The 25,615-nt window shown below is 41.7% G+C and overlaps 1 protein-coding gene across 2 annotated transcripts in view; it reads left to right on the top strand.

The window, feature by feature from the left end:
• GPR39 (G protein-coupled receptor 39) overlaps positions 1-25,615 on the top strand; it is a 236,856-nt gene that overhangs the window by 14,467 nt on the left and 196,774 nt on the right. The window lies entirely within an intron of this gene.

Genomic DNA, 25,615 nt, shown 5'->3' with positions numbered 1-25,615 from the left:
GCTCCACCATCAAGAAGGTATCAGGTTCAGGCATCATCCCATCTTTGTTGCCATTCCATCCAGGGATGAGAACCTTGTTGGACTGGCTGGGGCTGCTCATCCAGCCTCTGTGAGGCTGAGATGAGGGCAGGTGATGGACAGTGGCATCAAGACTGCATGCAGTGAGAGGTGTGGTCCCCAAAGGAGATCCATGTTCTACCCAGGAGAGTGGGTTCCAGAGCCAGGGAGCAGAAACAGCAGACGCCCCCTGCAGGGACCTTAGTAAGCTTAGTGACGTGCTCTGACATTGTTGAGTTTCCTCTTTGTTCCATGCAGACTTTCTCCAGACTCTATTCTCTGTTGTATCTCTGAACTTCCTCTTCCCACTGGCTGAGTCCTGGGTGATATTTCCCAGGGGTCTGGTCATCTTAGTGCATGAGCAGTTTAGAGGGGTGGGGAGGAGGGTTCGGCAGCAGAGCCTCCTGCTTCCTAAATACTGCTGCCAGAAGCTGGTTAGTGCCAAATCCCTGGGGCATGTCTCCTGCCTTGTAAGCTGACTCACGCACTCACCCAGGTCATTCACCGACCAAGTATCAGATTGTGGCTTCTCATTACCATGAAATCAGGTTGTGTTTGAACCTTGGCCTGGAAAATGAAGATCTCTAGCTGTGCTTCTGCATCAGATGCAACACCTATTTCTAGAATTGGGCGTTTTCTAGTTATGTCTTAATATGATATTGGCCTTAAGCCAGGACTCCTTGTTTCAGATGTAAGATCCTACCTTTGATATCAAGGATATTGACCATGGAAAATAGGAAACATATGAGGTACATTCATTGCCTTCTGGAAATTTAGAAACTTATTTAAGAAAGAAAAACTAGTAAAATTTATTAAAGGCTCTGTTCCTAAAATGTTTTAGTTTCACATTGGAATGCTGATTGATCTTTGATTTTTGTGTCAGTCACATTCTGTCACTAGGACAGTTACTGTTTTCTCTCCCTGCAAATTGAGAGGCCAGGAGGCTACTCTCCAAGGCAGCTTCTGAGACTCTTCACTTCTCTTGGTGATGTTTTTTTGAATGGGAGTCACCATATGCCAGGTGAGCCTTCCCTGTGGAACTTGGCAGTGAGCTGTGTGTATTGAGAATATGTGGAGGGGGTGTGGCATGTGTAGACTTCACATTTAGTGGGCAGGGCCTAAGTATGTGAGTACTGTGTCTTAAGTGGTGGGAATGATGGCAAATGGGGAGTATATTAGCTTCCTGTGGCTGCTGTAACAAATTACTACACACTTGATGGCTTAAAACAGTAGATATTTATTTTCTCACAGTTCTGGAGGCCAGAAGTCCAAAATAAGTTTCTCTGGGCCAAAATCAAGGTGTCAGCAGGACCTTAGAGTCTCTGGAGGCTTTAGGAGAGAATTCGTTCCTTCACCCTTCCAGTTGCTGCTGACTGCTGGTATTCCTTGGCTTGTGGTTGTGTTACCCCAGTCTCCAAGGCCAACGTCTTCAAATTTCTCCCTGCTCTGTCTTCAAGTCATCTTCTCTGTCTTGCTCCATTTGGGCTGCTATAGCAAAATACCATAAACTGGGTGGTTTGTAAGCAACAGAAATTATTTCTCAGGGTTCTAGAGGCTGGGAAGTCCAAGATCAAGGTATTAGCAGATTGGGTGTCTGGTGATGGCCAGCTTTCAGGTTGCAAACTGCTGACTTCTCGCTGTGTCCTCACATGGTGAAAGGGGCAAGGCAGCTCTCTGGGACCTCATTTATAAGGACACAAACCCCATGAGGGCTGTACTCTCATGATGCAATCACTTCCCAAAGACCACACCTAATACCATCACATTACTGACTAGGTTTCCAACATACAAATTTGAAGGACACAAAAATTCAGACCATATCATCCTCTCTGTGTGTCAAATCTCCCTCTGCCTCCCTCTTCTGAGAATGTATCTGATGAAATCTAGGGCCTACTCTGATAATCCAGGATAACCTCTCTACCTCAAGATCCTTCGCTTAATCACATCCGCCAAGATTCTTTTTCTTCTAAAGTGACATTTACTGTATCCAGAGATTAGGACCTGATATTCTTGGAGGACATTTTTCAGCCTACTGCAGGGAGCAAAGTGATACCAGAAAGTACAAAACTTTAATGTGGTACATGAGCATAGTCTTCCCACCTACAGAGAGACACTGTGCTGTGCATAGGTATATGTTCCAATCTCCTTCCTGTCACCTACTAGTGTGTGTGACTTGGCAAATTACTCAGGACCTCAGTTTTATTGTCTCTGCATTAAACATAAACTGGTCTAAGGTTGATTTAAGCATGCGGTGAGAAGTCTATGGAGGCCTCCTGTGCAGTGCCTAGCATGTGGTAGGTCCTCACTGAAAAGTACATTTGACCCTTGAACAACACGGGTTTGAACTGCTTGGGTCTTCTTATACATGATTTTTTTCCCAATAAATGTATTATAATACTTTTTGGAGATCTGTGACAATTTGAACAAACAAATGATAAATGGTAAAGCTTAGAAGAAACAAAAAAGTTAAGAAAAAGATATGTCATGAATGCATAAAATATATGTAGATTCTTGTCTATTTTATTATTTACTATCATAAAATATACACAAGTCTTTTATAAAACCTTGAAATTTATCAAAAGTCACATACACTTACAGATTGCACATGGTGCCATTTGCAGTTGAGAGAAATATAAACAAATGTAAATATGCAGTATTAAATCATAACTGCATAAAAATTAGCTACAGTAATTTTTTGTAGCCACCTCCTGTTGCTATCGAGGTAAGCTTAAGCGTTCCTGGTGTCCACTTGCAACTCTGCATGATGCTAATCATCTCAGCATGAGCAGTTGTCTCTCCACTAAAATATTGCAGTAAAAAATGATCTCTTGGGCTTCTCACATACATTTCATCATGTTTAGTGCAAATACCATAAACTTTGACGAACATCATGGGACTCATACGAAGTGCCACTAGTGGTGCTGGAAGTGCTCCCAAGAAGTAAAGTCGTGATATCAGAAGAAAAAGCTGAATTTTGACATGTACTGTACATTGAAGTCTGCAACTGCAGTTGCCCTCCATTTCAAGATAAATGAATCCAGTGTAAGGACCATTAAAAAAAAAAAAAAAAAAAGAAATGCATGAAGCCATCACTTGCGAAAAGTATTTTGCAAAAAGTGTGAGGTTGTCATGCCTGCTGTTACTACAGCTATGCCAGCAGACCACGACAACCTCACACTTTTTACAAAATACTTTTTTATATTGTATTGGAAGTGTAGCTTTTACATTGGTGCAGGATTGCTATAAGAAAGGCATACTTATAGACTCTAACATGATTCAAGAAAAAGTGAAGTCATTATATGAAAACTTAAAGCAAAATGAAGGTGAAAGGCCTAAAGCTGGAGACTTTAATGTCAGCAAAGGATGGCTTAATAATTTTAGAAAGACATTTGGCTTAAGTGAAGGGCCTAAAGCTGGAGACTTTAATGTCAGCAAAGGATGGCTTAATAATTTTAGAAAGACATTTGGCTTAATAATTTTAGAAAGACATTTGGCTTAAGAAATGACGAGATAACAGGAGAAGCAGCTTCTGATGATCAAGAGGCAGCAGATGAGTTCCTGTACACCATTAAGAAAAATCATTGAGGAGAAAGATATCTGCCTGGAGAGGTATGTAATGCAGATGAGAGTACCCTATTCTGAAAAATATGCCATCAAGGACATTTATTAGTAAGAAAGAGAAGTGAGCATCAAGATTTAAGGCAGGAAGGGATAGGCTAACTCTACTGTTTTGTTCAAATGCTGTTGGGTTTATAATCAGGACTGCCTTTATTTATAAAACTGCTAACTCCTGAGTCTTGAAGGGAAAAGATAAACAGCAGTTGCTAAGTCTTTTGGTTGTACAACAAGAAGGCCTGGACAATAAGAACACTTTTTCTGGATTGGTTATATTGATGCTTTGTCCTTGAAGTCAGGAAGTATCTTACCAGTAAGGAACTGCCTTTTAAAATTCTTTTAATATTGGACAGTGCCCTTGGACACTGAGAACCCCATGAGGTCAACACTGAAGGTGTTGAAGTGGTCTATTTTTTTTTGCTCCCAAACAGAACATCTCTAATTCAGCCTCTAGATTGGGGCCATACCGACCTTTAAGTCTCATTACACATGGTATTCTATGGAAAGGATTGTCATCATTATGGAAGAAAACCCCAAGTCTGGAAGGATGACACTATTGAAGATGCCATCATTGTTACAGAAATAGTCATGAAAGCCACCAAGCCCAAAACAATAAATTCCTGGTGGAGAAAACTGTCCAGATGTTGTGCATGTCTTCACAGGATTTACAATAGAGTCAATTCAGAAAATCATAAAAGAGATTGTGGATGTGGCAAAAAATAAGGTGGGGGGTGAAGGGTTTCAAGATGTGGGTGTTGGAGACATGCAAGAGCTAAGACACCACACCAGAGGAAATAATAGAAGATGACTTCATGGAGATGAATGCTTCCAAATCAACGCCAGATGATGATGAAGATGACATAAAAGAAGCAGTGCCAGAAACAAATTGACAACATTAGACAATCTGGCCACAGTTTCTAATTATTCGAGACTCTTTTTGACTTCTTGTACTACATGGATCATTCTATGATACAGACACTGAAAGTAAAGCAAACGTTGAAAGAAGGGCTGGTACCATATGGAAACATCTTTAGAGAAATCAAAAGGCAAAAAAGACAGAAATTATGGTGTATTTCTGTAAAGCTGTACCAAGTGTGCCTGCCTCTCCTGCTCCCTCCACACCTCCTTTACCCCTTCTGCCTCTGCCAACCTTGAGATAGCAAAACCAACCCCTCCTTCCTCATCCTCCTCAGCCTATTCAACATGAAGGTGATGAGGATCAAGACCTTTATGATGATCCGCTTTCACTTAGTGAACAGAAATAGTTTCTCTTCCCTATGATTGTCTTAATAACTTTCCCTTTCTCTGGCTCACTTTATGGTAAGTATGCAATATATATAACCTACAAAATATGTGTTAATCAACTGTTACTGGTAAGGCTTCCAGTCAACAGTAGGTGATTAGTAGTTAAGTCTTTGGGGAGTCAAAGGTTACATACAGATTTTTGACTGTGCAGGGAAGGGTGTGTTAGACCACGAATGCCTGCACTGTTCAAGAGTCAACTGTAGTTTCCTATAGTGACCTTGTGATATTACAGAAAGAATTTTGGTTGAGGACTCAAGAGAACTTGTTTCTAGTCATTGCCAGGCCACTGACTTGTATCATTTTGAGCAGATCTCCACGTATATTCTTGTGTAAAGCTCGAAGGGGGTAAACTTGAGGAGTTTGTCTCAAAAGTCACCATAGACATAAGACATGAAGGGGATATGTGTGCCAGACTTAAGCACTCCAAGGAATAGAAAGAGTGTGAAGCTTCCTCAATGTTGTAAAGATGCATGGAAATTTGCTTTTCATTCCATTATATGTTATTGTCTGATAAAATAGAAAAATATTTGAAGTTCGTTTTCAGAAAGCGAAAGTGTCTGCCCAGGAAGGGCAGTTCCTGATGGCTATAAGGAGCCTCTGAAAGACTCTCGGGTGGCCCCAGGTGTGTGCTCATTCCAGAAAGGAGTTTTAGGCCCTGAGGGCCCCCGGGTCCCTGTGCTTTTGAAATTGTTTGCCTTTGACCTTTATCCTGTGAGAAGTTACTGGAAGAGAGCAAGAGCAGCTCCAGGCCTTGGCAGCCCATTCTAGGTGGGAGCTTTTGACAAATTACCACATTGATGCCTCCTTCACGCACCTGTAAGGCCAAGGCATTATTGGCCGAGGCAATCGATATATCAAAATGAATTTTTGGAAGAGTGTCATCAAGCTCAACTTTATTTCCAAAATCACAAAAAACTCTGCCCCGGGGGAGGGAAAGATGACTTTCACTGTGAAGTAAACAGTTGATTGCTTAGACATTACTTAGGTCATGCTAGTCCATCTGAGATGAAAGCACTGTGGAAACCAGTTGTTCCAGAATTCACATTTTTGAGGCCCATTAAAACTCGAGGCAGCTGGAGTCATGTTCTCTGCATTTTGCCCATTTTAATAATAATAATGAGAACGTTAAAACAACATTTGGAATTTATATCACACTTGTCTGTGAGGTGCTCTCAGCACTTTGTATCAATGTATCATCCATCCTCATCACAGAGCTGGGAAATACTGGAGGCAGGTAGTATTTGTAATTATATTCAGCTTAGTAAAGAGCCTCTCCGCCCCCCCGCCCCGCCCTGGCTGGAAGGAATGTCAGTGATGTGGTATAGTGCTTGCTGCCTTGTGGGGACAGAAGAGGCTGGTGCTGGCTTGGTGCTTCTGCTCGGTCCAACTCTCTCTGCCTCAGTTTCCATCAATCAAATAAGATAACAGCAGTGTGTCTCCTCATCCTGCAGCATGGTTATGTGGATCATTGTATTAATCATATTAACTAATGTTTTAAAAAATGTACTTGCTATGTGCCAGGTGTTCTAAGAGCTTTTTGTATACTCATTCATTGAATTATCCCAAAGGCCCTATGAGGCAGGTGCAGTTAATTATCCTATTTTAGAGATAAGCAAATTGAAAAACAGAGTTTGAGGACCTTGCCTAAGGTAACACAGCAATTAAGAACCTGAGGTGTATTTGACCCAGGCAGATTGGCTACAGAGCTTGCGGTATTAACCACTGTGTTAGTTGCTTAAACTTTTATATTGCAACACAATACACACACATGCACATGTGCACACACCTGCACAGGCAGAGCAAACAAAAGTTTCGCTGAACAATATTCACCCATCCTTACCTTTGAATGTGAAGTGCATTTTCATCTTTTCTCCTCTGTTCATTTCATTAATGGAAATGCCAATCTGAAACCAGTAAATTGAGTTTATGATCATGAATAAGTCTGACATACATTTTGAAAGCCTTAGCACTACACCACACTCCTTCATAGAGGCTCCTGGGGAAGCATTTGAGAAGAGACATGCAGGGAGTGTGTGCGATTGGCTGGGGAGGGTAGTGGAGACTAGAATGTGTGACGTGTAGGCCCTGGCTCTGCTCCCACGGTGCTACCTCCTGAGGCAGCTGCTCCATGTCGTGCCTGGGCCTGTGGGTTGGGAGGCAGAGGCTGCCCCACTCTCCTCTCCTCTTTTGCTTTGCATCGTAATAGTCTTTGGGGGTCTTCTCAGCCAGCCTCCATGGGCTTCAGCTCTGAGTTAATCCCAAGTATTTACTGAATAGACATTATGTGTGGGGCCCCATAGGTATCCAGCTCTGACTGGGAGGCTGCAGAGAAGCATAAGACGTGTTCCTTGACTGCAAGGGAATGGCAAGACACCAGGGAAGGAAGGCCGACATGTCAAGGAAGAATTAGGGGCAGGTCCCCCAGTGCTGTAGGTAGGGAGCATAGATTTTGGAACTAGATGGCTCCTCCTAGTAATATGACCTTGGGCAACGTACTTGACCTCTAAGAGCCTAACTCTGGGGCTGCATCTGCAGCCTGAGTGATATAATCCTGGCTAGTGAAACTGGTGAACCATGAAGTGTTCCTAACAGGTTAGTAGTTAGACATCATGTTGTCATAACAGTAGTGCCAAGAGTCTGGCACACCTATAAACACTGGAGTTTCAGGGAAGGGATGGGGTGTTGCAGCAATCGTGGAAGGCTTCCTGGAGGAGGCAGCATTTAATCTGAAGCAGGTATTTTCAGTTCCTGACCAGAAGGATCATGGGTCACTTAGAGATGGAAACAGATATGCAAGGTCCAACCATTCATGTAGGAACCATGCTTATATATAATCAGGTCGTAGCTCTGACTCCAATAGGAGGATCCTGAGTGCTTTCATAAGTTGTTGGGGTTTTGTTATTGTTGTTTGTTTTTAGAGACAGGATCTTGCTATGTTGCCCAGGCTGGCCTTGAACGCTTGGGCTCAAGTGATCCTCCTGTCTTAGCTTCCCAAGTAGCTGGGACTGCAGGCTCAAGTCACTCAGTGTACTGCTTTCCTGAGTTTGACGTGCCCTACTGGCTTGAGGTCACTGGCAGACAACCGCTTGATTCCCTTACGTCAGGGGTTAGCAAATTACATGTGGGCAAGCCCTGTTTCTATATAGCTCATGATACCTGTAATGTCAGCAAGCTTTTTTTTTTTTTTTTTTTTACACTTTTTTGAGTGTTGTAGAAAAAAAAAATATGTGGTAGTACTATGTGGTTCCATGAGACCTAAAATACTTACTATCTGGCCCTTTAATGAAAAGTTTATCAACTGATGCCGTAAGTCTCAAAGTATACAATCTTTGTTGTAATTTGAAGGTCCTCCTTAGTTCTGCATCATCCTTTACGCATTCTCCAGGCCTTTCTATCATACCCTGAGGGCACACAGGGCCCAAGCACTGGAGAGAAGGGGAAAGTAGGCCACCATTACTCATTTCCTGGCTTCCATGGCTGTTGGAATTCCCCTGTTCTGCCATGGCAGCACATTAATATGTAGCAGCGAGTGTGTGTATGTTTAATTCTGATGACACATGGCGCGTCAGTGATTAGTGCCAAATGCCAAAATGCTGGGCTGGAGCCCTGATGCTATTCATAATAACATTCGTAAGAGTATTCCCTCAGGATGCAGCTCTCCATTCCTCCAACATAAATAGCCTGGGGGCCCAAATCGCAAACATGATTTCTCTTCATGCTCCACCTGGCCATTTGTAATAAGCATTAGATGTGAAATTTGATTTAAATCAGCAGCTAACCTCGGAAAATCACAATGGTGTCAAGCCTATCGTTTATTTTAAAAATCGAGAGAAAACCAAGGGTGAGCAACTACCTTATTTTGTTTTACTTTTTGTGGTAACAGTGTCTCGATGACAGGCTAATGAGCAGCTCAAAATAAGGGTGCTGTGTATTTCTACTGTGGGTAGAAATAACCTTTCACACATCACTGAGGCAATATGCCACGAGGCTCTTGGTAAATGGCGGTGAAGGAGGACAGATTACCCTGCTGAAAGGCTGCTCAGACGTGGCTCCCCTTGACAATGGTGGACTTTTGTCACAGGAAAATGAGATGCCTTTGGATAGGTCTGAGACTGCTCTTCTCTTTTCCATAGAGCAGAAAGCTACCACTCGGAAAGAAAACAGAGAGTTGAAGGAGTCCCCCGATTGAATGCCTTCCAGAAAAAGGATCGTTTTGAGAGAAACACTTTAATTTGCATCAGATGACTCTGTGGGGGCTTATTCCTGAAGTGCTTCCATGTCAACACAGGTTTAGCCAGCTCTGAAGAGAGAAATGAGTTTTTAAAATCTTAGGGGAATCCAAAGCGTTTATCCATTAACCTGAGTCACCAACCAGATTTCACAGTGTGGCAGCCTCGGAGCTAGTGGTGACCAGGATGTGTTTTGTTTGGCCCAGTGTTTGCTGCTTATTTTTTAAAGAATTTGAGCAACACTGGATGGCCTGTGCTGTCTCCAGTTCCTATGGGGCACTCCAGGCTGCCTCACATGTTTGTCTACAAAGGGATTGGAGTCCAAGGTGCATTGTTACAGCTTGTGGGTTCCATCGAAACATGACACCTACTCATCCCCATCCTACTTTGTGTCTTGTGACCACAGAGCCCTCCCAACAAAGGTTTGTGGATGGCAGGTGACTCCCTGAAGTTCCGCCCTACTTCTGGAGAAACATCACAGAGTCCTCCTGTGCTGATGGTAGAGCATGGACCCTAGCCATCTCTAAAGGACAGAGTCCTTCTCTTGCTAGTGCCAGCACTGACCGAAATGTTGAACGAAGGGCCAGTGGCCGTTTTCCAGCAGTGGTTAATTGCAGTGAGTTCTACTGTGGCAGGAAGGTTTGAAAACCATCTCTCGCCTGCCCTCACAATAACCTGAATTGTGGTTCTTGGTTAGACTAGGGCAAAGGGGTGGTGACATGAGAACACAAACCCTGGAGCTGGACTGCTGGGTTCCAATCCTAGTTCCCTTTTTGCCCCTTCCTAGGGGTGTGAACTGAGATGCAGAGGTAGCTTTTTAGGGGAAGGACATGTGTGTTGGGTGATAGATGGACGCAGGAAAGAGAAAGAACAATTGGAAATGGCTTTGACATTAGTTTGAATTCCAGAAGTGGGCAAGGAAATACCAACCTGGTGCTTGGATTAACGAGAGGGTGGACATGGAAAGAGATTCACTAGTTAACAAAGCTTAACAACCACTGACATCAGGGTCAGTGTGGAAGGAAGGAACTCATGTCATGCTCAGCCAAAGTACTCTGGAGAATGTCCTAGTTGGAAACTTTTTCAGTTACTGAGATTTTAAAAAATAATAATAATGGCAAAATTGTCATTTAAAAAAATCAAAAGAGGCTAAAATGGCTCAGTTGCAACCAGCCCCAGGAAAGATATGAGAGGCACATGTGCCCTGTGCACGGCTTGCCTTTCCACAACCGGTGTGTGTGGTGGGGGTGCTCAGAGCAGTCCTGCCTCACATTCCCTCTAGCCTGCTTGCCTTTGTCTGCCTGAAGGACACGCTCTTCTCTGCTGTTTGTCTATGTGGGTAAAGGCCTCAGCCAAGATAAATTTTTGTTTAAATTAAAAACTCAAGCAGGCTGATCCATAGCCATGCTGATAAGAAGCCTGCCTCAAGTGACTGTTTATTTTCTTTATTCCTTGATTTTTTTCACAAATAAGTATAGTTACCTGCCTGTTATATGCCAGCCTCTGCTCTGGGCCCGAAGTGAGGGTTACATCGTCCACCCCTGCATGCTCCCAGAACAGGAAATGAGACACATATACAAACGAGTGAGAGGCAGAGCCCTGGGAGGGATCATGGTCAGGGCAGACAGTTCCCTGTTTACGGATACGTTGCATTTCAAAAGTTAGCTTTCAGACTCTTGGAATCTGGATTCATTTTCCAGTACAGACTTTCTTTCCATGCATATATGCATTTTTTTTTTTGGCAAATAGCAAATGTTTATTGAATGCCTACCATGGAAAGAACTGAAAATACCAGGAAGAATAAAAACTTTGCATACTCTTCAAGTTGGGGAGTCATCTGTACTTAACAAACCAGCACAATGAAATGCTGGGCTTGGCGCTGTGCGTGGGAAGTGGCAATGGAAGGGCCCCAGGCAGTGCCCTATTGAATGAGTGATTAATACACCTGACTTCTTTTTCTTTATCTTCGCCTTCTCTATCACACCCAAGCTTCCATTTCTTCCATTTAGCTGTTATGCTAGGTGCTAGGAGGAAAGCAACTAGTTTAAACTAATTTACGTTTGGATATGACTAGAACTGATGGGGGATTGTCAATAACCTCTGAGGGGAAACTTTCTGTGTCTTAATGATCTAAGACTCAGGCTTGGGGTTTTATATGACCGAAAGTCACAAAATACCTGAATGATCTAAGGTCTGGCCCTGGAAGGAATGCGCTCTTAAGGCAGAGAGGAGATCGTGCCCTGTGCTCGCACTCACACCCATGAATTTCACCTGCTTCTGGAGATGATTTTGCTTCAATTCTCATTGTGTGTATTCCCAGGGTGTTACTCCTGATAGTTCAGACATTCTTTGCTTGGGAACTTCAGGTTCTAAAGTCAGTGTCAAGGCAAAAATCCTGTAGAGTCACAATTGGCCTTGAAAATCACTTACCAAGGGACCACTTTGGAGATCCAATTTTACCCTGTCTCAGTGAATCCCACCCAACTACTTTTTCCTTCCCTCTTAGAAAAAATGACGTGATTGTTCAGTTGGAAAGCAGGAGAGGTGGTTGGGTCCAAGAAATAGAAAAACACGAATCTTGAAACACAAACATTTCACTCAGAGTGGTGACTGATCACTCCCTTAGAAGCGTGAGGTCGTTGCAACAAACCCATGTAGACAACAGTAGATTCCCAGGGCTCATCTCAAATTTGCTCCCTGCCTTAGAGGCATGGGATTCTGCAGTTGAGTCCTTGTGGCTGGGTGTGGGTGTGGCAGGAGGGGGGATCCTTTCCTGTAAAGGGCACACAGATGCTCTAAATGTCCACTCCCTGACTGCAATTAACACTGCTCAGGCCCCAGGGAAATGCTTTCCTACATCTCTGGTCCTGTGTCCTTGAAACAGAAGGTGGGACTGTCTGACTGCCAGGAAGGCTTTGGCTCATGGCCCTGCAAAAGGCAGAGTCAGACACAGTTTGGACTTCAGGGAAGATTTGAGCAGCAAAACTGCTTAGGTAAGAAGAGAAAACAAATTAATTACCTTGTTGGATTCTTCCTCTCACACAGCACCGGTGCAATAGATTCATGTATAATGAAGTGTGGTTTCACAGCCCTACTAAGTACCCATTTCCTTGCTTCTTTTTTTCTTACCATTTGTGGTTTCAGAGATACAGATTCCCAATGCTTGCACGTGGTGACTGAGGAATATTTTTCAATACTAAAAAATTTATATTGCTCTTAACTCTGCATATTTAGGCAATATTGATTCTTTGCATTGACAACTAGAGAGGCACGGACTGCTATAATTAGGAATACTCTCATTTTTTAAATAGTTAATAAGATTTAATTTACATTAAAATGAATAAAAATTAGCTTTATTTGAATGTCTCTGATAAATAGCTGGAATGTATTCAATATAGTTAATATTTTATCTTTTAATTTTCATTTACATTTTAAAATTTACTGTCATTTGAAGTTTTGATTAAAAACGTTCAAGTTTTATACATTGAATGCAATCACATTTTATTTTAGAATAAACATAATATGAAAACTATTGATTTGAATAACATTAGCAATTTTGCTGAAATGAAGGCAAGGAAAGTTAATTTTGTGAAACAAATATATCATAACTTGTGAATTATCTATGCTTTTATTACATTACTCATCCAATATTACTAAAGTACAGATGGTACCTGACTTATGATGGCATGACTTATGATATTTTGACTTTAGGATGACATAAAAGCAATACATATTCAGGAGAAAGAACTCTGTGAGTACCCATACGACCGTTCTTTTTTTCACTTTCAGTTCAGTATTCAGTCAATTACATGAGATATTCAACACTTTGCTAGAAAATAGGCTTTGTGTTACATGATTTTGCCCAACCATAGGCTAATATAAGCATTCTGAGCACATTTAAGGTAAGCTAGGCTGAGCTATGATGTGGGTTAGGTGTATTAAATGCGTTTTCAACATATGTTATTTTCAGTGTCTGATGGATTTATCGGGATGTAAGTCCATGGTAAGTTGAGAAATATCTGAATTAACAGAACACCCACACATGTACAATGATTAGTCAATTTGCTGGTCTTTGGTATTTTGTGACTTGCAGTGACATAAAACCCTAACTTTAAACATATTTTAAAAATGTTGTCAGCCAGGCACAGTGGCTCAAGCCTGTAATCCCAGCACTTTGAGAGGCCAAGGAAGGTGAATCTCTTGAGCCCACGGGTTTGAGACCAACCTGGCCAACATAGGGAAACCCCGTTTCTACCACAAAGGTACTAAAACCTAGCCGGGTTTGGTGGTGGCATGCACCTGTAGTCCTAGCTATTTGGGAGGCTGAGGTGGGAGGATCGCTTGAGCCTGGGAGGTAGAGGTTGCAGTGAGCCGTGATTTTCCCACTGCACTCTAGCCTAAGCAATAGAGTGAGACCCTCTCTCAAAAAAATTGTCATTGTGAAGGTGTATTTGTCAGGGAAGGAGGATAGAACACTTTATTGAACAATTCATTAGTTTGGTTTGTAACTTTAAAATATTTATGTAGGCCTCCATTTGTATTCTCATACTGACCCCAAGTCAGAATCACCCAAACCATTGAACTGTTCCCTGCTCTCACTAGCAAATAGTTGAATTCTATAAATTACTAGTCTATGGCATTATGGGATTTTTTTTTTGTTTTTTTTGAAGACAGGGTCTCACTCTGTCACCTTAGGCTGTGCAGTGGTGCAATCGTAACTCACAGTAGCCTCAACTCCTGGGATCAAGCTATCTTCCCACCTCAGTCTCCCAAGTAGCTGGGAATAGAGGCATGCACCACTGTGCCCAGCTGACTTTTATTTTTTGTAGAGATGGGGTTCTCACTATGTTGTGTAGGCTGGTCTTGAACTCCTGGCTTCGAGCAATCTTCTTGCCTCAGCCTCCCACAGTTTTGAGAATACAGGCATGAGCCACCACGTCAGCTATGAGATTTTGCTCTAATACTGTGATTTAATTAGGCTTCCGAACTCTTGCATTTGCTGGAGTCTGGCAGTGCTTTGCGGCTTCATTTAAAAACTTGATGCTAATGGCCGGGTAATTGTTTCAAAGCTCACCATTGATGAAGTGTCCAGATCTATCAGCCACAAATGCTGTGAAGGAGAGAATGGCTATCTTCCATTTCCTTTGGCTTTGCTATAATTTCAGTTCAGAGTAGCAGTGGCCCTTCAAGGTTAGAATAAGCTGAAAACATCAGAGAGGATGCATTGGGCAAATGTTGAGTCAGTACTTATTAAAGAAAAGAAACTTTTGAGTGGGTGACATATCCCAAAAGGTACCAGTTTCCTAAGAGCCAGATAACTTGTGTACAGATCTTACGTTTATCAAGTGGCTCCAGCTCCCCTATTGCCCATCCATTCCCTTAATTTAAATTGGATGTCAATGTGATAGTTTTTAAAAATTATAGAATAGTCATTTAAAAGTCATTCGTGACTCATCATCCTAACACACCTGTTTTTGTTGTTACATGTTAACTTACTCATACACCTACAGTACTGCATTGTTCCAATCAGCATCCATGTGTTCTGATTTTTTGTTTTAAATGTTATGTTGTATATTTTCTACATTCCCATAGTCCTTATAATTCCCAATTTAGAGTCTATATAATATGGTGACATGATTTTAAAAGCCTGTTTTTGTAACATGGAAATTTGAGAACAAAAGAAGAAATTGATTCATATCCCTAGATAGCTTTGAGATTTTATTAGTCTTATCACTCCTTAAAACCCCTATTGAGTTATTTCTATGATGTAAGCAAGATAATTTGTTAATCAAAAGTTTAATTAACACATGTATTAGAGTTATGTATTTATTTGAGGCCAAATTTTATAATGTAATAGACTTAACCTTGATATATGGCACTCCCATGTCATTGATGTATATAGGACATTTATGCTTATTGTCTAGATCTTTTCTTTCATTGCTTTATAAGGCTTTAAAAATGTATACAGAGATTTATTGTTGTGTCTTTGCTTCTATGACAAATTGTTTGCCATACCTGTGATTTATTTTTCACTAATTTGTTCCCAAAGAACAACCTTGAAATGTAACTCTCCAATACTACGCTGACCCTATGGGGAAATAATGATCTGCCTTCTAGAAACACATTAGGGCAAACGGTAGACACTGCTGGTATTTGCACCAAGTACTGGTCAAGGGCAGGCCCCTGTACGAATAAGAGGCGAAGGTCAGTGGTTACCAGCAGGCTCAGAAGGAGACAGGGGCTTGTCTGGCATAGCCCACTATCATGGGCGTTTCGTCAGTCACAGAGATCAGCACAGGAGAGCTTGCAGGAAAAATGCAAGCCAGAAGCGGGGGTGTGTTTTGAGGAAGGGGGTGAAGTGTAGAGATGTGACTCCTCAGAGAAGCGTGTGGGCAAGTCTTGAAATAATAAAGAACTAGTTAGTGATTACAGCAGATTTTCAAATTACATTTAAAAATTTATCTTAATTGGCATAGAGATCTCTAGACCAGAGAATCTATATTTTTATTGAGACTCTATACTGAGTGCCCAGCATGGTGGTAGCATACGGCACTCACCCTTTTATTCACCCATTAATGGTGAGCACCCACTATGTGCCAGGCATGTGCTGGGCCTCACAGACAAAAAGCCATCAAGAAATTGTCTCCACCTTGTATTTTCTTCTAGTGTAATGAGAAAGACAGACACACAAACCAGATATTACAATTCAGAGCAAAAAGTGTTAAAAGAGTGTTAGGCAAAGTGCCTTGTAAGCATTCATTTATTCAATGAGTGTTTATTGAGTTTCTGTTGTGCACCAGGCATTGTGCTAGGTGCTGGGCATATAGGAGAGAACAAAGTGGGTAAAACTCCTAGCACTGTGGAATTGACAGCTTGATGATGCTAGAATTCCTCTTAGAGAAAGAATTTTGTGCCTCTGCCTGGGCCCTGGAAAGCTTCCTGGAGGAGATGCTGACAAGGTTAAGTTTACAGGGCAGTAGGAATGAGGAAGTGGGAATGAACGTGGGATAGGGGCAGCAATGGAGTACAGGAGAGATAGAGGTGGAGCAGGGGCAGTAGTGGAGATGAGATGGGAGCAGAAATGGAATGGAGTGGATAGAGAGCAGGGACGGGGGTGCAATGAGGGTAGGATAGAGATAGGGTAGATTGTCGGGGCAGGGATGAAGGTGAGGGGGAGAGGCAGATATTTTTCTAGTATGCAGAGACAATTGTGCAATGGCACAGAAAAGTGAAGCAACATGGTTAGCGCCTGAACATATATCCCATATATAAAGATCCAGATGACCCAGCCAGGTTCCAAGGGACATGTGATAGTGTTGGGCAGACCAGGTACATGCATGATACAGACAAAGCAGTGCCCCACCTGGTCAAGACAGCTGCTGAATTTTGCACCTTCGGTTGTAAATGGCTCATTAGCAGAATCTGAGTAGTGGGCCTGTTGCAGTAACCGCCAGCCTGGTCTCTGTACCTCGGTCTTCATCCCTATCCTATCCCTTCTGTCATTCATTAAATATTTACTAACACCTCCTAAGTCCTGGGCCCAGTAGATTCTGTTTATTTACAGATGATTTAAAGACAAAGTCTGTCTCCAGAGCCTAGGAGCTATTAGGTAAGCTTGTACGATCCCAAGGAGTTAAGAGCTTTCTCAGGAATAGAAACCAAATCTGAGTGGAATGTAAAGAGGAGCTGCCTAATATTATCAGGGGGGCTGTGTTGTTGACATTTCGTTACAGTTTTCTGAATGTTTCATGTATTTTCCTTCATTCTTAACCGACATTTTTGCTGAAGCTTGCTTCTCACCCTCTTGCTTACAGATATCTTCAGCTGCTAGGCTCACCATGGTCTGGGTCCACACATCTCTCAAATTTGTTTTATAACAATGTCATAACAATTAACTGAACATGTGTCTTGTGTGCCTGCTCAGACTGAAAACTGCTTAAGGACAGCAGGCCTCTTTTGGAGCCTTAACTAAGAACATTACAGGTGTTGCAAAAATATTTTTTGCAAAACTGGGGCAATTAGAAAAGAATCCATTAAGTTTAGCAACTGAAGCAATTAGAGAAGAAATCATTTTTTTAAAAGTTTAGAGTATCAGAGTTAAAGTGTATGCCTTGGCTTTTTGATAAAGCTGTTGACCTTTTGATTCTTTTTGTCAAATTCTGAGTCTCCAAATATCACCAAAACACAAACAGTTGATAAGAGAAAACTGAATTTATTGTTTGCTGCAGTAAGGAAGAAACCCACCTTGACAGCTTTGGTGGTGTCTTGGAGCAGGAAAAGCATGGTTGGAATTTGTTGAGAACTCAAAGTTTGATTTAAGGCAGATTTAGATCTTTCAATGGGGAGGGCTTGATTAGGATGGGTAAAGATCATGATAGAACAGTTTAGAATGGGTGGAAATAGCAAGGTAAGGATTTTTGAGGCAGAGCACTTAAAGAATTTTAGGGAATAAACTTCTCTTGATGAATTCCTTTTATGAGAGTTCTATGGGTCCTTTGAGAAGTTCCTATGATGGACAGTCAAATTATCTGCCTGGACAAGACTCTCCTGGCGTAGTAAGATGGTGCTAGGGATGACAATGAAATAGTAAAGTCATGTAATGTAGACAGCAAGCTGTGTGGGGTGTGGAGAGTTTTGGTTCTCACTTGCCAGCCAAGCAGGAAGTAATTGATGTCTAGAAAAACAAAACACAAAAGGCTTTCTCTAATGGTGTGAACCCAGGAGGCGGACCTTGCAGTGAGCCAAGATTGCACCACTGCACTCCAACTTGGGCGACAGAGCGAGACTCTGTCTCAAAAAACAACAACAACAACAAAAAAAAACACACAAAAACAAGAAAGGGTTTCTCTAATGTTTTGTTTGGCAGTTTGAATTTTCACTTAGGCACATGGAGAGGCGAAGAGGTCTTCTGTCCATGGAAATGTGTTCCACGGATAAGAAGAGGTCAGGCGTCAGGTTGCTGGGTGCTGACTCCTGGGATTTGTCAAACACACGTCAGGGGCTGGCTTTCTTAACAGCTGATGCCGGGTGCTGCCTGCAATGGTGTGGTGAGTTTCCATCTTGTTTCTGTGTCACATCTTTGTCTTGACATTTATCCTTGTAGGGGGTGTTTACTAATGCAGAGACCCACCAGATGAAAATGTCCAATAACATCAGGATACTTTATTTCATATTTTATTGGGTCGGAAAACTGCAATGTCTCTTCCATTTCATGCTGACTGCCACCAACTCACTTCTAAGTATACTGTAAGAATCATGCCTTTCTCTAATCATGCGGCAAAATCTCACCCAAGGAATCTGAAATTGATTTTTCTCCCCTTCTGTCCAGACACTGCAGCCCCAGACATCTTTTTGGTACCCTCCTGAGGAAAATGGGAGGTTAATGGGGTGATGCAGATTTCAGGAATAAATAATTTTGTCTCTTTCAGCCAGCGCTCCGCAACCCCCCGCAGGCTGTTTGCAAACTGCAGTTTTTCAAATACCACCTTGCATGGTATTAAACCCTCTTGAGCTGAGCATTGGAGAAGAGTCAAAATAAGCTGTTGAGTTCTGGGTAATAATAGCAGGTAGGCAGAAACTGAAGCCAGAGCTGCCATTGCCACACCGCAAGGTTTCTGTAAATCGCCTTCCTCCCCAACAGAGAATTTGACTGTGGTGCTTTCTTTTCTTTCTCTTTTTTTTTTTTTTTTGGAAACAGAGTCTTACTCTGTCACCCAGGCTGGAGTACAGTAGCACGATCTCAGCTCACTGCAACTTCTGCCCCCCAGGTTCAAGGGATTCTCCTGCCTCAGCCTCCTGAATAGCTGGGAATACAGGCGTGCACCACCATACCCAGCTAATTTTTGTAGTTTTGTACTTTTAGTAGAGACAGGGTTTCACCGTGTTGTGGTCAGGCTGGTCTTGAACTCCTGATCTCATGATCCGCCCTCCTCGGCCTCCCAAAGTGCTGGGATTACAGGCATGAGCCGCCGCACCTGGCCTGGTGCTTACTTTCTTAATGTAAGCTATTTGAATTTTCATTTGGTTATCTTGGGTTTGAGGGCTTCTCATCAGGCCTTTTTTATTGTTTTCACTTTTCAAAAACATTCCACTTCACTTCTCATCATCTTTGTTCCTCAGTTGAACTGACAGCAAGTGTGTTTTTAATGAAGCACTGATCCTTTTTTTTAAGAGCTTTTCAACAGGCCTAGATGATTGGCATTTATTATCATTTTGTGTCTGCCTTCTGCTCAGAATATAAAGGAATCTTGGAATTATTTTCTCTCTTCTCTTATAGGCCCAAAGGGGTCTCACTTCTCTCCCCCTTCCTTCCGACCCCTTCTAGCATCCCCTGGTATAATCGCCTACAGGCCCTTCAAAATCTTTTGGGCAGAAGTGACTGGGCTGAGTCAGATAGCTTGGAAATGCAAAAGGCAGCCCAGGCAGAGAGATTGATGGTGGAATGTGGCCTTCCACTTGCTGCTAGTGTCCGTGCCATGCGGAACCATCAGGGTTTCCATTGCCCTTTGTCTGTTCCAGTATCCTTTGCTTATCACCCAGGCTCTGGCAGGTCGAGGGAGACCTGACATGGCAGCTTCTGGGGCTGAGATTTGCATGAATGTGCTGGAATCAAAACTACATAATTGATGTCTGCATGGAGCTGGTAGGTCCCTAGGTTGTAACTGTGCCTGCTAGGGTCTCCGCTGCTGATCAGCATAGAATTGATGCAAAGCAGATGGCCACTAACATTGCGCTTTCTGCTCGGCTCCTCTCCTGACTGTGTTTCATAGAATGCAAAGGTAAGTAAGGTAAGTGAGCTTGACCTCCATCTTTCCACTGGCACCTACTTTGTAATGGACATTTGATTGTAGGCACTTGGCTGCAAGGCCTGTACATTTTTGACATGTTCACCTTCTGACCTTTCATTTCTTATCTGCATATGGTTTTTACCTACACCTGGGATTTGTAAAAGTTCAGCAGGAAAGCACATGTAAGGTACCAGAAACAGTGCCAGGCACAGGGCAGCCTCTCCATAGCTGTTTATTCCTTTCTTTCCTGCTTCCTTTGCCTGCACCCTCTGAGGCCTCAGCCAGGCTGCTGGGTGCTAGTAGGTGCCAAGGGAATGGTGCTGAAGTGAGTACCCTCAGAGAAGAGACAAGAAAGCTTTCTGTGTGGGGTTTGAGCTTCTTCCCTCTACTCTGCCAGCCAACTGAGCTAACAGAAGTTCAGTAACAGCTCACCCTTTCCTTTGAATCGGTGTCTCCAATTCTTAGGCTTCAAATAGCTCCAGCGGACTGCAGGGTTTTGTTTTCCCTTTGCTTAGAACCAATTATAGTCTGGAACCCATTTGGTGAAAGGTACCTGAGTTTTCCTTAGCAACCTAACTCTGTTTGCCTTATGTGCTCGACTTTTGCTGATTTTCAGCCCAGATTCCAGCTGTGTCCAGTGCTCAAAGGTGGAGGCCAGAGGAAAAGGGCTGATGGGATCAACCTGCCCCAGCTGCTTGAACAGAAATGCTCTGGGAAGAGGTAGATGGGATGCTGTTGTTTAGCATGGGGCTGTGGGAAGCTCTGGAGGCTAGCTGAGAGCCATTGCTACCTTTGAGGCTGTGTGTGTGTGTGTGCACGCACGCGTGTGTGTGTGCACGTGCGCACCCGTGGCTTGGGGAGGACTCACCCATGGCATGGGGAGGAGGACTCACAGGTACAGAGGTGAGTAGAACACTCCCTTGATGTGGGGAAGGAAGCCATGCTGCCCACATTTTACACCTGACTAGCACAGGCCCTTGCTAGCTTCTTAACCTGCCTCTAGGTCTTTGCCCTGGATGTTTCATCTGCGTGAAATGCTTTGCCCTTTGATAGTCACAACGGTCACCCATTCTTTCATTCTGTCCTCTGATACCTTCTTACTGCCACCCTCCTATTACTCTCTATTTCCTCTCTGCTTTATTGTTCATCATAGTACTCACCTATACTTCATATTATGTTGTACAGTTACTTTTATAACATGTCTTCCCAATTAAATGCAACCTCTTTGAAGGCAGAATCTTGCCTATGTTGCTCATTGTTCTGTTCTCAGTGCCTTGAGCCATACCAGGTGCATATTAGGCACTCAATAAATATTCACTGAATGAATGGATGAGTGGGTAGGTAAATGTCTTTGGTGTCTGGGGCACCAAGCAGCAAGGTGAGAGGTTATTATATGACATGGGCTTGACAACAGACTACATAGGAGGAAACCTGGCAGATTAATGTTCTCTTAGTTCTTTCTTTCTCTCCTTTCCTTTCCTCTCATCCTCTACTCTATTTCACTTGGTTTACTATATTCTTAGGATTTACCTTTGGGCTGTTAAATAAATATATTTACCAGTTTCTAATGATATCTTTTGACTTCCTAGCTATAGAAGATAATGAATACAGTAGATTCTTCCTTCCCCTTCTGTTAGTTATATTAGATCTACATTTTCAGGGCTTAGAATATTTATATGTTTTTAATCATAAATCCCAACTTGCTTTAGTCTTAGTCCTCCATTTAAATAGATTCATTCTTCTTCACTAGGCCTTTGTTGTTGTTTTCCATTCAGCTCTTGGGTGGCTGAAAAGTTCTTCCCCTGATAATTTCTTCAAGACGTAACAAAATGTCTTAAATTCTTGTAGGTTCAAAAATGGTTCATTACTTTTATAATGAGTGATAGTTTTGCTGGTATAAAATGTTTGAGTTACACTGTTTTTTGGAGGCCTAGTACCAAAGGTATCACTCCACTATCTTCTAATGGTAAAGTCTAAGGCCAATCTCATTTTTTCCCATCATAAGAAAGGGGTGCCTGGCTGCCCAAATATTCTTTCTTTTCCTTTGAAGTCTGATAAATATACTAGATTGTTGTTGTCAATTTTTTCCAGGATACTCTGTGAGTTTCAAGAAGTATTCAAGTACAATGTATTCAAGTCTTCTTTTATTTCTGGAAAATTTATTGAATTATACCTTTAAATATTTTATATCTTTTGCTAATCTTGCTTATCTATCATTTTCTTTCTAATCCCTTTAAATTCCTTATTTCCATTTCATTCTATTCTCATTTTTTTTTTGTATCACTGTTCTTCCTTTCTGTTTCTTTCTGTATTCTTTTTTTTATTATTATACCTTAAGTTCTAGGGTACATGTGTACAACATGCAGGTTTGATACATAGGTATGCATGTGCCATGTTGGTTTGCTGCACCCATCAACTCATAATTTACAGTAGGTATTTCTCCTAATGCTATCCCTTCCCCAGTCACCCACTCCCTGACAGGCCCCAGTGTGTGATGTTCCCTGTCCTGTTTCCAAGTGACCTCATTGTTCACTTCCCACCTATGAGTGAGAACATGCAGTGTTTGGTTTTCTGTCCTTATGATAGTTCGTAGAGAATGATGGTTTCCAGCTTCATCCATATCCCTGCAAAGGACATGAACTCATCCTTTTTTATGGCTCCTTACTATTCCATGGTGTATATGTGCCACATTTTCTTAAATCAGTCTATCACTGATGGATAATTAGGTGGGTTCCAAATCTTTGCTATTGTGAATAGTGCCACAATAAACATATGTGTGCATGTGTCTTTATAGTAGCATGATTTATAATCCTTTGGGTATGTACCCAGTAATGGGATTGCTGGGTCAAATGGTATTTCTAGTTCTAGATCCTTGAGGAATTGCCACACTGTCTTCCACAATGCTTGAACTAATTTGCAATCCCAACAACAGTGTAAAAGCATTCCTATTTCTCCATATCCTCTCCAGCATCTGTTGTTTCCTGACTTTTTAGTGATTGCTATTCTAACTGGCATGAGATGGTATCTCATTGTGGTTTTGATTTGCATTTCTCTGAGGACCAGTGATGATGAGCATTTTTTCATGTGTCTGTTGGCTGCATAGGTGTCTTCTTCTGAGAAGTGTCCATATCCTTTGCCCACTTTTTGATGGGGTTTTTTTTTCTTGTAAATTTGTTCGAGTTTTTTAGATTCTGGATATTAGCCCTTTGTCAGATTGGTAGATTGAAAATATTTTCTCCCATTCTGTAGGTTGCCTGTTCACTCTGATGGTAGTTTCTTTTGCTGTGCAGAAGCTCTTTAGTTTAATTAGATCCCATTTGTCAATTTTGGCTTTTGTTGCCATTGCTTTTGTTGTTTTAGTCATGAAGTCTTTGCCCATGGCTATGTCCTGAATGGTATTGCCTAGGTTTTCTTGTAGGGTTTTTATGGTTTTAGATCTAACATTTAAGTCTTTAATCCATCTTGAATTAATTTTTGTATAAGGTGTAAGGAAGGGTTCCAGTTTCAGTTTTCTGCATATGGCTAGCCAGTTTTCTCAGCACCAATTATTAAATAGGGATTCCTTTCTCTATTGCTTGTTTTTGTCAGGTTTGTCAAAGATCAGATGGTTGTAGATGTGTGCTGTTGTTTCTGAGGCTTCTGTTCTGTTCCATTGGTCTATATGTCTGTTTTGGTATCTGTACCATGCTGTTTTGGTTACTGTAGCCTTGTAGTATAGTTTGAAGTCAGGTAGCGTGATGCCTCCAGCTTTGTTCTTTTGGCTTAGGATTGTCTTGCTAATGCGGGCTCTTTTTTGGTTTCACATGAACTTTAAAGTAGTTTTTTCTAATTCTGTGAAGAAAGTCATTGGTAGCTTGATGGGGATGGCATTGAATCTATAAATTACTTTGGACAGTATGGCCATTTTCATGATATTGATTCTTCCTATCCATGAACATGGAATGTTCTTCCATTTGTTTGTGTCCTCTTTTATTTCACTGAGCAGTGGTTTGTAGTTCTCCTTAAAGAGGTCCTTCACATCACTTGTAAATTGGATTCCTAGGTATTTTATTCTCTTTGAAGCAATTGTGAATGGAAGTTCATTCATGATTTCGCTCTCTGTTTGTCTGTTACTGGTGTATAAGAATGCTTGTGATTTTTGCACATTAATTTTGTATCCTGAGACTTTGCTGAAGTTGCTTATCAGCTTAAGGAGATTTTGGGCTGAGACGATGGGGTTTTCTAAATATACAATCATGTCACCTGCAAACAGGGACAATTTGACTCCCTCGCTTCCTAATTGAACACCGTTTATTTCTTTCTCCTGCCTGATTGCCCTGGCCAGAACTTCCAACACTATGTTGAATAGGAGTGGTGAGAGAGGGCATCTTTGTTTTGTGCTGGTTTTCAAAGGGAATGCTTCCAGATTTTGCCCATTCAGTATGATATTGGCTGTGGCTTTGTCATAAATAGCTCTTATTATTTTGAGATACATTCCATCAATGCCTAGTTTATTTGACAGTTTTTTAGCATGAAGGGCTGTTGAATTTTGTTAAAGGCCTTTTCAGCATCCATTGAGATCATCATGTGGTTTTTTTCATTGGTTCTGTTTATGTGATGGGTTATGTTTATTGATTTGTGTATGTTGAACCAGCCTTGCATCCCAGGGATGAAGCCGACTTGATCGTGGTGGATAAGCTTTTTGATATGCTGCTGGATTTTGTTTGCCAGTATTTTATTGAGGATTTCCGCATCAATGTTCATCAGGGATATTGGTCTAAAATTCTCTTTTTTTGTTGTGTCTCTTCCAGGCTTTGGTATCAGGATGATGTTGGCCTCATAGAATGAGTTAGGGAGGATTCCCTCTTTTTCTGTTGATTGGAATAGTTTCAGAAGGAATGCTACCAACTCTTCTTTGTACCTCTGGCAGAATTTGGCTGTGAATCCATCTGGTCCTGGACTTTTTTTGGTTGGTAGGCTATTAATTATTGCCTCAATTTCAGAGCCTGTTACTGGTCTATTCAGGGATTCAGCTTCTTCCTGGTTTAGTCTTGGGAGGGTTTATGGTTCCAGGAATTTAGCCATTTCTTCTAGATTTTCCAGTTTATTTGTGTGGAGGTGTTTATAGTATTCTCTGATGGTGGTTTGTATTTCTGTGGAATCGGTGGTGATATATCCCCTTTATCATTTTTTAGTGCATCTATTTGATTCTTCTCTCTTTCTTTATTAGTGTTGCTAGTGGTCTATCAGTTTTGTTAATCTTTTCAAAAAGCCAACTTCTGGATTCATTGATTTTTTGAAGGGTTTTTTTGTGTCTCTTTCAGTTCTGCTCTGATCTTAGTTGTTTCTTGCCTTATGCTAGCTTTTGAATTTGTTTGCTCTTGCTTTTCTATTTCTTTTAATTTGATGTTAGGGAGTCAATTTTAGATCTTTCCTGCTTTTTCTTTTAGGCATTTAGTGTTATAAATTTCCCTCTACACACTGCTTTAAATGTGTCCCAGAGATTCTGGTATGTTATGTCTTTGTTCTCATTGGTTTCAAAGAACATCTTTACTTCTGCCTTCATTTTGTTAGTTACCCAGTAGTCATTCAGGAGCAGCTTGTTCAGTTTCCATGTAGTTGTGCAGTTTTGAGTGAGTTTCT

The sequence above is a fragment of the Trachypithecus francoisi genome, unplaced genomic scaffold (assembly GCF_009764315.1).
Source record: "Trachypithecus francoisi isolate TF-2019V2 unplaced genomic scaffold, Tfra_2.0 Lachesis_group13, whole genome shotgun sequence".
Lineage (NCBI taxonomy): Eukaryota > Metazoa > Chordata > Mammalia > Primates > Cercopithecidae > Trachypithecus > Trachypithecus francoisi.
The sequence above is the reverse complement of the archived record's forward strand: the minus strand, read 5'-3'. Positions and strand labels throughout refer to the sequence as shown.